This window comes from Rhipicephalus sanguineus, chromosome 7 (genome assembly GCF_013339695.2).
Source record: "Rhipicephalus sanguineus isolate Rsan-2018 chromosome 7, BIME_Rsan_1.4, whole genome shotgun sequence".
Lineage (NCBI taxonomy): Eukaryota > Metazoa > Arthropoda > Arachnida > Ixodida > Ixodidae > Rhipicephalus > Rhipicephalus sanguineus.
This window is the reverse complement of record NC_051182.1, coordinates 20480656-20493720: the sequence shown is the minus strand read 5'-3', so window position 1 is coordinate 20493720 and position 13065 is coordinate 20480656.

Genomic DNA, 13065 nt, shown 5'->3' with positions numbered 1-13065 from the left:
GCAAGGTTCCGCATGGCAATGCCCCCCTCGGAAAAAGCATCGTCCCGATGCTTGTGAAAGAACATAGAAGAGAAAAAAAAAACAAGTGTATACACAAATAAATTACAATAACAAAGGAAAAAATAGAGTCCCCAGGCTCGCTAACGCGCAAAAAACGGCTTAAGGCGCACGACATGGACGACTTCAGGTCGCGCACGGCGCCGCTGAGAGTTCGTAATGCCGTCTGGGACAACCTCATAGTCGAGTGTGCCGAGGCGTCGAAGTACCCTGTACGGTCCGAAGTATCGTCGAAGAAGCTTCTCACTAAGTCCTCGTCGGCGTATTGGCGTCCATACCCATACACGGTCACCGGGTTGGTATTCCATGTGGCGTCGTCGAAGGTAGTAGCGGCGGCTGTCAGTCGTCTGCTGGTTCTTGATCCGTAGGCGGGCGATCTGTCGTGCTTCTTCGGCGCGCTGTAGGTAGGTGGTTACGTCGATGCTTTCCTCTTCGGTCACGTTTGGTAGCATGGCGTCGAGCGTCGTTGCCGGGCTCCGACCGTAGACCAACTTGTATGGCGTCATCTGCGTCGTTTCCTGTACGGCCGTGTTGTATGCGAAGGTCACGTACGGAAGGATGGCGTCCCACGTCTTGTGTTCGACGTCGACGTACATGGCCAGCATGTCGGCGATGGTCTTATTTAGACGCTCGGTGAGGCCGTTGGTCTGTGGGTGGTACGCGGTGGTGCGCCGGTGGCTTGTGTGGCTGTATTCCAAGATCGCCTGAGTCAGGTCAGCCGTGAACGCCGTACCTCTGTCGGTGATGAGAACCTCTGGGGCGCCGTGTCGAAGGACGATGTTCTCAACGAAGAACTTGGCTACCTCAGCGGCACTGCCTTTGGGCAGGGCTTTTGTTTCGGCGTAGCGGGTGAGGTAGTCGGTAGCCACGACGATCCATTTATTTCCGCAAGTCGACGTTGGGAACGGCCCCAGGAGGTCCATCCCGATCTGCTGGAATGGTCGCCGAGGAGGCTCGATCGGCTGAAGGAAGCCTGCTGGTCTCGTGGGCGGTGTCTTTCGTCGCTGACAGTCTCGGCACGTCCTTACGTAGCGAGTGACGTCGGCGGCAAGGCGCGGCCAGTAGTACTTTTCTTGTACTCGTGCGAGCGTTCGGGAAAGTCCGAGGTGTCCAGCCGTTGGGTCGTCGCGCAGGGCATGCAAAATTTCTGGTCGCAGTCCCGAAGGTACAGCGATAAGGTAGCTGGCTCGGGCCGGAGTGAAGTTCTTCTTTACGAGGACGTTGTTTTTCAAGGAAAATGATGCCAATCCTCGCCTGAATACTTTTGGGACAACGACGGTCCTGCCCTCCAGGTATTCCACTAGACCCTTCAGTTCCGGGTCGGCTCGCTGTCGTTCGGCGAAGTCTTCGGTACTTATGGCTCCCAAGAAGCTGTCATCATCCTGGTCGTCGGGCGTTGGTGGGTCGACGGGGGCACGAGACAAGCAGTCGGCGTCGGAGTGTTTCCTTCCGGACTTGTAGACGACAGTAATGTCAAATTCTTGAAGTCTTAGGCTCCACCGTGCGAGGCGACCTGAAGGGTCCTTCAAGTTAGCTAGCCAACACAAGGCGTGATGGTCGCTCACAACTTTGAAGGGCCTGCCGTAGAGGTAGGGGCGAAACTTTGACGTAGCCCAGATGATGGCGAGGCACTCCTTTTCTGTTGTGGAATAGTTAACCTCTGCTTTAGACAGCGACCGGCTAGCATAACTGATAACCCTTTCCAGTCCGCCCGTCCGCTGCACAAGGACGGCGCCGAGTCCTATGCTGCTTGCATCGGTGTGAATCTCCGTATCGGCGTATTCGTCGAAATGCGCAAGTATCGGAGGTGTCTGCAGGCGTCGTTTCAGTTCATGAAATGCTTCGACTTGCGCTGTTTGCCACCTGAATTCGACGTCGGTCTTCGTGAGCTGCGTTAGTGGCTTGGCGATCCGTGAAAAGTCTTTGACAAAGCGTCTGTAATAGGCGCACAAGCCGAGAAATCGGCGCGCGGCCTTCTTGTCGGTGGGTGGCGGGAAAGCGGCGATGGCAGCTGTTTTCTGCGGATCTGGGAGCACTCCAGTCTGGCTGATCACGTGACCCAAAAACAAGAGCTCCTCGTACGCGAAGCGGCACTTTTCTGGCTTCAGGGTGAGCCCGGAGTTCTTGATTGCTTGAAGTACGGATTGAAGTCGCTGGAGGTGTTCGTCGAATTTCGAGGAATACACAACGACGTCATCCAAGTAAACAAGGCAAGTCTGCCACTTCAAGCCAGCTAACACAGTATCCATGACTCGTTGGAAAGTCGCAGGCGCCGAGCAAAGACCGAAAGGCATGACCTTGAACTCGAACAGGCCGTCCGGTGTTATAAAGGCGGTCTTTTTTCGGTCTCTCTCGTCGACTTCAATTTGCCAGTAGCCGGTCTTGAGGTCCATCGACGAAAAGTAATTCGCGTTGTGGAGTCGATCCAGGGTGTCGTCTATCCGTGGGAGAGGGTACACGTCCTTCTTTGTGATTTTGTTCAGGCGACGATAATCGACGCAGAAACGTAGGGTCCCATCCTTCTTCTTCACTAACACCACGGGAGACGCCCACGGGCTGTTGGACAGCTGGATGATGTCGTCGCGTAGCGTTTCATCGACTTGTTTCTTAACGGCCTCCCGTTCCCGCGTCGAAACCCGGTAGGGACTCTAACGGAGTGGTCGAGCATTCTCTTCTGTTATGATGCGGTGCTTAGCAAGGGGCGTTTGTCGGACCCGCGATGACGACGAGAAACAGTCCCTGTATTCCTGCAGAAGGCGTCGGAGCTGTTGCTGTTGGCGAGCGGGAAGACTTGGGTTTACGTCGAAGGGTGGCTCAGGATCGTCGTCGTAGCTTCGTCAGAATCTGAAAAGGCAAACGCATCGCTGACGGCCAAGATTTCTTCGATGTATGCAATCGTCGTGCCCCTGCTCAGGTGTCTGTATTCCTGGCTGATGTTCGTTAGCATCACGCTTCCTTTTCCTTCATGCAACCGAGCAATGCCCCTTGCGACGCAAATGTCACGGTCTAGCAGCAAACGCTGATCGCTCTCGATGACACCTTCGATGTCTTCAGCTTTTTCGGTGCCGACGGAAATAATGACGCTGGAACGCGGCGGAATGGTCACCTGCTCTTCTATCACATTCAATGCATGGTTCCCTGGCGTCGCGCGGGGCGGGAGCGCTTTATCTGAGGTTAGTGTTATCGACTCGGACCTCAGGTCGATGACGGCGCCGTGTTCACTTAGGAAGTCCATTCCAAGTATTGCATCCCTGGAGCAGTTTTGTAGGATTACAAAGCTCGCAGGATAAGTCCGGTTATTGATGGTGACTCTCGCCGTGCAGACACCAATCGGCGTTATCAGATGGCCTCCAGCGGTGCGGATTTCGGGGCCTTCCCAAGCGGTCTTAACTTTCTTCAACTTCGTGGCGAAGGGCCCACTGATGACGCAATAGTCGGCTCCAGTATCGACGAGAGCGGTGACGTGGCCGTCGATGAGAACGTCGAGGTCGCTAGTTCGTCGTCTTGCGTTGCGGTTGGGTCTCGGCGTCGGGTCACGGCTGCGTCGGTTTGTTCCGCTGCTTCCATGTTTCGTCGTCGGGTCTTCTTTGGTCCGCAAGATCTCGTCGTCAGGGGTCTGTCTGGTTCGCGTCGTGTTCTGAAGGTTTCGTCGCGACGTCGTCGTCGTCGGCGGAGGATCTTCGGTAGTTCGTCATACAGCAACCGCACCTCCATCGGTTGCTGCCCTTAGTTTTCCGGATACGGGCTAGGCGACCGGCCCCTGTTTGGGCCAGTGTACGGCCGGCGGTGCGGTGACATGCAGCGGCCGGGAGACGGCGAGCGTGAAGGACGTCGTTCTTGCCACTGCGTTCAGGTTAGGTAGTCGTCGATGTCGCGAGGCCGTTCGCCTGGCTGCGTTCCCGGCGCATTGGTGGCGAATCCTCGTAATCCCATCTGTCGGTACTGGCAGCGGCGGTACGTGTGGCCGGCCTCCCCGCAATAGTAGCAGAGCGGGCGGTTGTCAGGGGCGCGCCAGACATCGGTCTTCCTCGGGGTGTAGCGCTGGCCGACAGGTGGGCGGTAGGGCGTCGGTGGCGGCGGCGGCGTATGGCCGACAGGTGGACGGTAAGGCATCGGTGGCGGCGGCGGCGTCTGGCGACGGTACTGCGGCGGTGTATCGTCTTGGCGTGGGCGTGGAGGAGGAGCATGACGGCGGGCTGCAGCAGCATAGCTCATAGCTTGCGGCTGCGGCTCTACTAGCTGAGGCGCACCAAGTGAATGCTGGATCTCCTGGCGCACGAGGTCGGCGATGGAATCTACTTGAGGTTGCGACGAAGGTAGAAGTTTTCGCAGCTCCTCTTGCACGATTGCTCGAATCGTCTCACGCAGGTCGGCGGATCCTAGCGCTTGAACGTCGGCGTAGCTTGTGGTCGAGAGGCTGCGGTTGTATTGCCGTGTTCGCATCTCAAGCGTTTTCTCGATTGTTGTTGCTTCGGAGACAAATTCTTGGACGGTATTCGGCGGATTCCTCATAAGGCCAGCGAAGAGCTGTTCCTTTACTCCTCGCATGAGGAAACGAACCTTCTTTTCTTCAGGCATGTTGGGGTCAGCGTGGCGGAACAGCCGGGTCATTTCTTCCGCGAAGATGCTGACGTTTTCGTTCGGGAGCTGAACCCGTGTCTCCAGCAAGGATGCGGCCCTTTCCTTTCGAACGACGCTCGTGAACGTCTCCAAAAAAGCACTATGAAAGAGATCCCAGGTGCGAAGCGTGGACTCCCGGTTCTCGAGCCATGTCCTTGCTGCTTCTTCCAGGTAGAAGTACACGTGGCGCAACTTGTCGTCTGCGTTCCAGTTGTTAAATGTTGCGACCCTTTCGAACGTTTCCAGCCAGGTTTCGGGGTCTTCACATGGCGAACCACGAAATGTCGGCGGCTCCCTGTGCGCCTGCATCACTATCGCGGCAGGGTTCGCTGCGGCCGTCATCGTGCCTGTTGTTCTTGTCGCCGTGGCTTTTGGCTTATCCGGTAGGAGTCCGTATTGGGGGGGGGGGGGTAGTCCTTTCTGCCGGCGGCTGGTTCGAGGATCCGGGTTGTCCTTAGAGTCGTCTTCTTCGCGGCTTGGGCTTGGGTCAGCGCTCCGCGGTGGCGTCTGGATCATGAAGCAGCAACTCCACCAGATGTCACGTGGTCGTGACGTCGACGAAGACAGCAGTCGGCGTTTGTAGGATGAAACTGTTTATTTGGCCGAACTTGTGGCCGGAAAATGAGAACTAGAACTACAGCAATGCACGCTGTACAATGATAGCGGCGAACAGGGCGTCGTCCGTCGATCAACTAACAAGCGGTCACGCGCGTCGGCTCTTATACAGGCGCTATCGAACTTTCCAGCAATATCGCTGGTGGCGGCGTAATCTCTAGACAAAGCAGGAACATTCGCGTGCGGGGCGCAATCTTAACAAACCGATCTACTACAATCGCGACGCTTCTAGAACACTACTTTGCGGACAGCGTCGAGCGTTGATAACCGTCTCTGCCGGTCAAACCCGAATACATCAAAACAAGGCAAGTGGGCGTGGCACTATGATGTGCGAAAGCGGAGCTACAGTTATTAGTACTAGAGCACGGAGACACATCTCCAACGGTCAATATATTTAGCTCCTCATTTCAGGACTTTTTCTCGGGAATATTCTGGCATACGTTTCTTTTATTATATGAAATTCAGTGAACCCCGTAAAAGGCAAAACTCGTCCTCATACCATGACCGCACACGTTCTCTAAGTTATCTAAATTAAAATGTATAATTCTTTCTTAGCAATCAGTCCCGCGGTTTGCACTCTTGCACTTCTGTTTTCAGCACGCGTGCGAGTGAGAACAGCGAGAGGCTTATTTCATGAACATATTTGTGTCGCTCTGCCACAGAATAATTCAAATCTCAGGGTGAGTGACAACCGTCTGTAAAAAATTGTGCACTCAGAAGAAATGGCGCGTGTGATTTATATACAGTTAAGTTCGAACACATGGCACGTCATACCGGACAGGGTGGTCCAGTGGTTATGCTGCTCGACTGCGGACCCGAAAGTCGCTGGATCGAACTTTGGCCGCGGCGGCCGCATTTCGATGGAGGCAAAATGCTAGTGGCCCGTGTACTATAAATTTATGTGCACGTTCTAGAATACCAAATGGTCGAAATTTTCAGAGCCCTCCACTACGCACGTCGTCTCTGGTAATCATATCGGGGGTTTGGGACGCAAAAACCCTGCAGTTATATTACGCGACGTAATAATCACCGAGAGAACGAAGGAAAATATAACCAATTAGTGCTGCGGGCAGTGTAACCGGTCTGCCAGTTCTTCTCGCCATTATTTTTGCTTGTATTTATTTATTGTTATTATTATTATTGTTTAGTGTCCTGTTTATTCTTTTATTTATTGTTGTTTTTTTCTGTGTATGTAAGCAGGCTGGCAGTTTGAGCGCTGTTTCTTGTTATATCGGAGCGAAATGTTACACAAAGCTGGAGTTAGCTGTGCCTGAATGCGTGCGCTGTGTATCTTCTCTGGGTACGGGCAGGTGTTACGGGCCAACTGCGAAACATGCCGAGCGGGCTGAACCTATGCTTCGCATGTGCAATGTGTAGAAGCTAAAATTGTGCAGTTTCGTATCTTCTGCTACACGTATGACCTACACCATGAAGACAGGCAGACGTACCCTGGTCCCTGCGGCTCTTTGTCTTCCTTTATTTTTATTTTTTGCATCCGAGGTGAAATACTCTAGCTATTGTGGCTGTTGTTTGCGTGTCTATTACGTTGCTTTTTTTTTATTTTGACGCCTAGTCTCTAAGCTGGGTGTCCTTCTGCTGGCTTCTTTTTATTGCAATTCAATACACCATCGGAAGAATGCTGTTGCGCAAACGCGTAACTGCCGGGTAACTGATTTAAATACTTATTGTGTTTAACATTGCAGTATTTGTGAATAAATGCCCGTGCAATCTCCTGCACACCGATGATATATATATATATATATATATATAGCGTATGCAAGTCCGAGCGCAACTACACCGTCATAAAGCAAGAATGCCTCGCAGTAGTCTTCGCAGTGCAGCGCTTCTGGTACTACCTGTACGGACGCCCCTTTACCATCGTGACAGACCATCATTCTCTCAACTGGTTGGTCAACCTGTGTGATCCGTCCGGTCTTCTTGCGCGTTGGGCACCCCGTCTGCAGGAATACAACTTTACGGTTTCCTTTAAAAGTGGTCGTCGTCACGCTGATGCAGATTGTCTTTCGCGACTACCGCTTCCATCGACGGACTGTGACGCGGACAACTTCGACACTTACATCGCACCATTGGACTTACCAATTCCTGACACTAATGCCTTTAAGATTGAGCAGCAAAGGGACGGCACCATTCAGCAGATACTTGCTACCGAACCACAATCATTGGCGACTCGCTTCTGCATCCGCGACGGGCTAGTGTACAAAAAGAACTATACTACGACCGGCTCACGAAATCTTCTCGTGGTTCCGAAGAGTCTGCGCGTTTCCGTCTTGGAGACTATGCATGATGATCCAACGTCCGGTCATTTAGGCACAGCGAAAACCCTTTGCCGGCTTCAAGGAAGATTTTACTGGCCAAAAATGCGCCAGACGACGGAACACTACGTCTCTAGTTGCAACGAGTGTCAACGTCACAAGCGCCCTAGAAGTGCTTCTCCAGGGTGACTACATCCTGTGCCGCCCCCTAGAACTCTATTCGAGCACGTTGGGATCGACCTTCTTGGGCCCTTTCCGCGGTCTTCTGATGAAAATCGGTGAATAGTCGTATGCACCGATCATTTAACAAGGTACTGCGAGACAGCTGCTATACCATCAGCAACTGCAGCCGATGTGTGTTTATTCATGCTCCGTTTTGTGGTTCAACGACACAGACCCCCCAGGATTGTTATCAGTGATCGTGGGTGACAATTCACTGCAGACGTAGTGGAAGAGATGCTTCGTGTATGCGCTTCAACGTTTCGGCACTCTACACCACATCATTACCAAACAAACGGTCTAACAAAACGAACTAACAGGACTCTCACGAACATGCTATCTATGTATGTGCATCAGACCACAAGAACTGGGACAGCGTTCTACCTTTCATCACTTAGGCCTTTAACACTGCACAACATGAAACTACCGGCTTTACTCAGTTCTTTCTTCTATATGCTCGGCTGCCTCGTCATACCCTCGATACCGTCTTCCCGTTTTTGGACCACCATGTCCGAGATCACCTGCCGTGCAGAAGAAGCCCGACGTCTTGTTTATTTGCGCACACGTGTTTCGCAAGATCTTTCGAAGGCACGTTTTGACCGTCGACGCCGACACGTGACGTATAATCGCGGAGACCCAGTGTTGCTGTGGACGCCAACCAGAAAACGTGGGTTGTGTGAAAAACTGCACTATGCGGGACCTTATGTTGTTATAGACCGTCTAAGCGATTTAACTTACCGCGTAGCGCACCTACATTCAAATGGCCGACGGTCTGCAAAGACTGAAGATTCCCATGTAGCGCGTTTGAAGCGCTTTGTTCCTCGAGAGACTGTTTGACTCGCCCGGTAGGCTTCGTCTGCGCGGAGAGAAATGTTACTGCATACGTGATTTGGGTATGAGAATCTGTGTAGTGGGCAACAGGGAGGTAGGGAGGTTGTAGCAGAAGTGGCGTTCGGTGAGTGGGAAACGCCTCCGGTGCGCGTTTGTTCAACACCTTCGCGTACCGGTAAGTTACAGCTAAATAAACGCTCTCGTAGACGTATCAATATATATATGTATATATATATATATATATATATATATATATATATATATATATATATATATATATATATATATATATATATAAAGGAAAGCTATGATTTTTCAAGGGCTCGTTTATCTTTGTTAGACACAATATTAATGAGAACTAACAGACAATAACGCCAAGGAAAGTACAGGGGGTGTTATCTGTAGTATTTAGAATGTAAATGTGAAGAAAGTAAAGTGGACGAAAAGATGACTTGCCGCCGGCAGGTCCCTGCCGGCGGCAAGTCATCTTTTCGTCCACTTTACTTTCTTCACATTTACATTCTAAATACTACAGATAACACCCCCTGTACTTTCCTTGGCGTTATTGTCTGTTAGTTCTCATTAATATTGTGTATATATATATATATATATATATATATATATATATATATATGGATGAAGGAAAGAAGGCGACTTCTAAGGGCTTGTTTGTTTCTTTGTTAGACACAAAAATAATGGGAACTAACAGACAATAATGTTAAGGAAAGTATAGGCGGTGTCATTTTTAATAATTACGATATATTTGTCAAGAAAGTAAACTGAACTAAAAAAAGAAGTCCTCTTAGATTCTCCATATGTATATCCTAATTACTAAAAACAACACCCCCTATACTTTCCTTGGCATTATTGTCTATTTGTTCCCATTATTATTGTGTATATATATATATATATATATATATATATATATATATATATATATATATATATATATATATATATATATAAGGGGTGTGCGAATATTCGAAAAATTCGAATATGCGATTAGATTATCATGCATAAAATAACTCGTCTTCCACATTTCTGCTGCGTTCGTATCGCTAAAAACGTTGCCGAGAGGAGCGGTAAACATCCTAAGTACACGGAGGCACAATATCTGCTTGCGACGAGCGCCCCAATAAATATGATTTATTGCTGGTGCGTTACACGGCGGCGAAGTCATCACGACGTCAAAATGGGAAGATGCTATCACAAGCTCCGGCCTGGAAGCACATCTATGGGCAGTCCAACGGGCCCGCGACGCAGCAGAGAGACTTGGTCTTTTTGTTCCGACGTAGGAGCGGCCCGCAACGTGCTAGGGCGTGTTCCAAGGGACCGAAATAAAGTTTATTCATCCATCCATCCATCCATCTCCGACGTGCAGCGCTGTTGGCGATCATATAACCGTACATTTTCAATATTATGCGGCCGTAACGTGCCGCACTACCACTCGTTCACTATGCGGGACCACTTCTGAAGAAAGACAGTGACCCACGTGACTGGTGGTGGACTGTTCATATACCCCTGTCTGGCAAAACTTTGCCCCATGTAACTCCCTATACCAGCCACTTCTGTTCCAAGCGAGCGTGCCTTTTCAGTGGCAGGGGGGGGGGGGTTGTCTCTGTTAGAAGGGGGCGCCTGCTGCCTGATCATGTGAAGCAACTCATATTTCTTCATGATAACATCTAGTGATTACTTTCATTTGGCGTGATATTTGCTTGCGTTGTGATGTGCATTGTGCTAGCCTGGACATTGTGTTCTGGAGATAGCAGTGTATGTTGTGTTGTCAGTCAGGCTGTTAATGTTTTTTTTCTTCAAATAGCTACATGTTAAATAAGATGTTGTTACTGTGGAGACATTTTTCCTTTGATATTCGATATGCGATTCGATATTCGAAGCTGGGTATTCGATATATATATATATATATATATATATATATATATATATATATATATATATATGTCGAGAAAAGATGATTCTAGGTCCGGGTAAATATACGCAGTGAAACAGACGCGCGTACAGAGCGATTTATTGACGTTTCGGCCGCGGGTCCGGCCTTCATCAGAAATGAAGGCCGGACCTAGAATCATTGAAGGCCGCGGGTCCGGCCTTCATTCTGATGAAGGCCGGACCCGCGGCCGAAACGTCAATAAATCGCTCCGTACGCGCGTCTGTTTCACTGCGTATATATATATATGTATATATATATATATATATATATATATATATATATATATATATATATATATATACACGGTAGAAAAACAGGTCGACAAACGTGCCAAGCACAAGTTTTACTTGTGTTTCGCACGTTTGTCGACCTGTTTTTCTACCGCATTTTCCACCGGATCCATTGAATTTCACCCCACCGTATGTCTATATATATATATATATATATATATATATATATATATATATATATATATATATATATATATATATATATATATATATATATATATATATATCATCATCATCATAATCATCATCATCAGCCTGTTTACGCCCACTGCAGGGCAAAGGCCTCTCCCATGTTCCGCCAATCAACTCGGTCCTGTGCTTTCTGCTGCCACGTTATACCTGCAAACTTCTTAATCTCATCTACCCACCTAATTTTTTGTCTCCCCCTCACGCGTTTGCCATCTCTTGGAATCCAGTCAGTTACCCTTAATGACCACCGGTTATCCTGCCGACGTGCTACGTGGCCGGCCCATATCCATTTCTTCTTCTTAATTTCAACTATGATATCCTTAACCCCCGTTTGTTCCCTGACCCACTCTGCTCTCTTCCTGTCTCTTAAGGTTACACCTATCATTTTCCTTTCCATCGCTCGCTGCGTCGTCCTCAATTTAAGTTGAACCCTCTTTGTAAGTCTCCAGGTTTCTGCTCCGTAGGTAAGTACCGGTAAGATGCAGCTGTTATATACCTTCCTCTTGAGAGATAGTGGTAGACTACCATTCATGATTTGATAATGCTTGCCGAATGAGCCCCACCCCATCCTTATGCTCCTAGTTATTTCACTCTCATGGTTGGGCTCCGCGGTTACTACCTGTCCTAAGTAGACGTACTCCTTTACAACTTCCTATATATATATATATATATATATATATATATATATATATATATATATATATATAGGAATGAAGAAAGAAACTACGACTTCCGTTGATTCGGCACTGTATATTTTCACTAACGTTTCGTCTTTTGTCACTTTGACAAAGTCTGGTCTAGCAGACGAAACGTTAGTGAAAATATACAGTGCCGAATCAACGAAAGTCGTAGTTTCTTTCTTCATTCTTTATTCTATCGGGGTCCGCGTGATTCTTTTCCCACTACTATCTCTCTCTCTCTCTCTCTCTCTCTCTCTCTCTCTCTCTATATATATATATATATATATATATATATATATATATATATATATATATATATATATATATAATTCGCACACTGCGCCATATTACAGCAATTATGTCGCACACATTTTCGTGAACATATTGTCACGTGGTCGTGACGTCGACGAACACCGCAGGCGACGTGTCCAAGAGAAAACTCTTTATTTGGCCGAACTTCTGTCCGAGAAACTAGAAGTTAGTTTACAGCAATACACACGGTATGCACTGATAGCGGCGAACAGAGCATCGGCCGCCGATGAACTGACAAGTGGTGAAGTGCCTCGGCATTTATACATGTGACGTGGAATATTTCAGTCTTAACACTGGTCGTCACGCAGGCTCTGGAATAATCTAGGCTGTTCGCGGCCTGCGCGCAATCTTAACAGAACGATCTACAACAATCGCGAAGCTTCTCGAACAATGAGGCGCGGTTTGCGCTGAGCGTTGCGACAGCCTTTGTGAGCGAAAACCGAATACAGCAAAAGTCATAATAAGAAATGCACGTGGCAATGCCCCCTCTGAAAAAGCATCGTTCCGATGCTTAAAAACATGACATGTATACATGCAATACTGAAGAAAACTAATAAAGCAAGCAAACATTAGACACCTCAGCTGCGTTAACGAGCATAGTACGGTTTAAGACGCACCACATGCATGACCTCGGGTCGAGCTCGGCGCCTCTGAGAGTTCGTGATGCCGTCGGTGACAACCTCGTAGTCGAGTGCGCCGAGACGTCGATGTACCCTGTACGGTCCGAAGTATCGCCGAAGAAGCTTTTCGGTCTGTCCACGTCGTTGTATTGGCATCCAGACCCAGACATGGTCGCCGGGCTGGTAGTCCACGAAGCGCTGTCGAAGATTGAAGCGACGGCTGTCGGTGTGCCGCTGGGTCTTGATGCGCAGGCGGGCGAGCTGTCGAGCTTCTTCGGCATGCTGTAAGTAAGCGGCGGCGTCGAGATTTGCTTCGTCGGTGACGTTGGGTAGCGTGGCGTCGAGCGTTGTCGCCGGGTTCCTTCCGTAGACCAAATTGTATGGCGTCATCTGCGTCGTTTGTTGGACGGA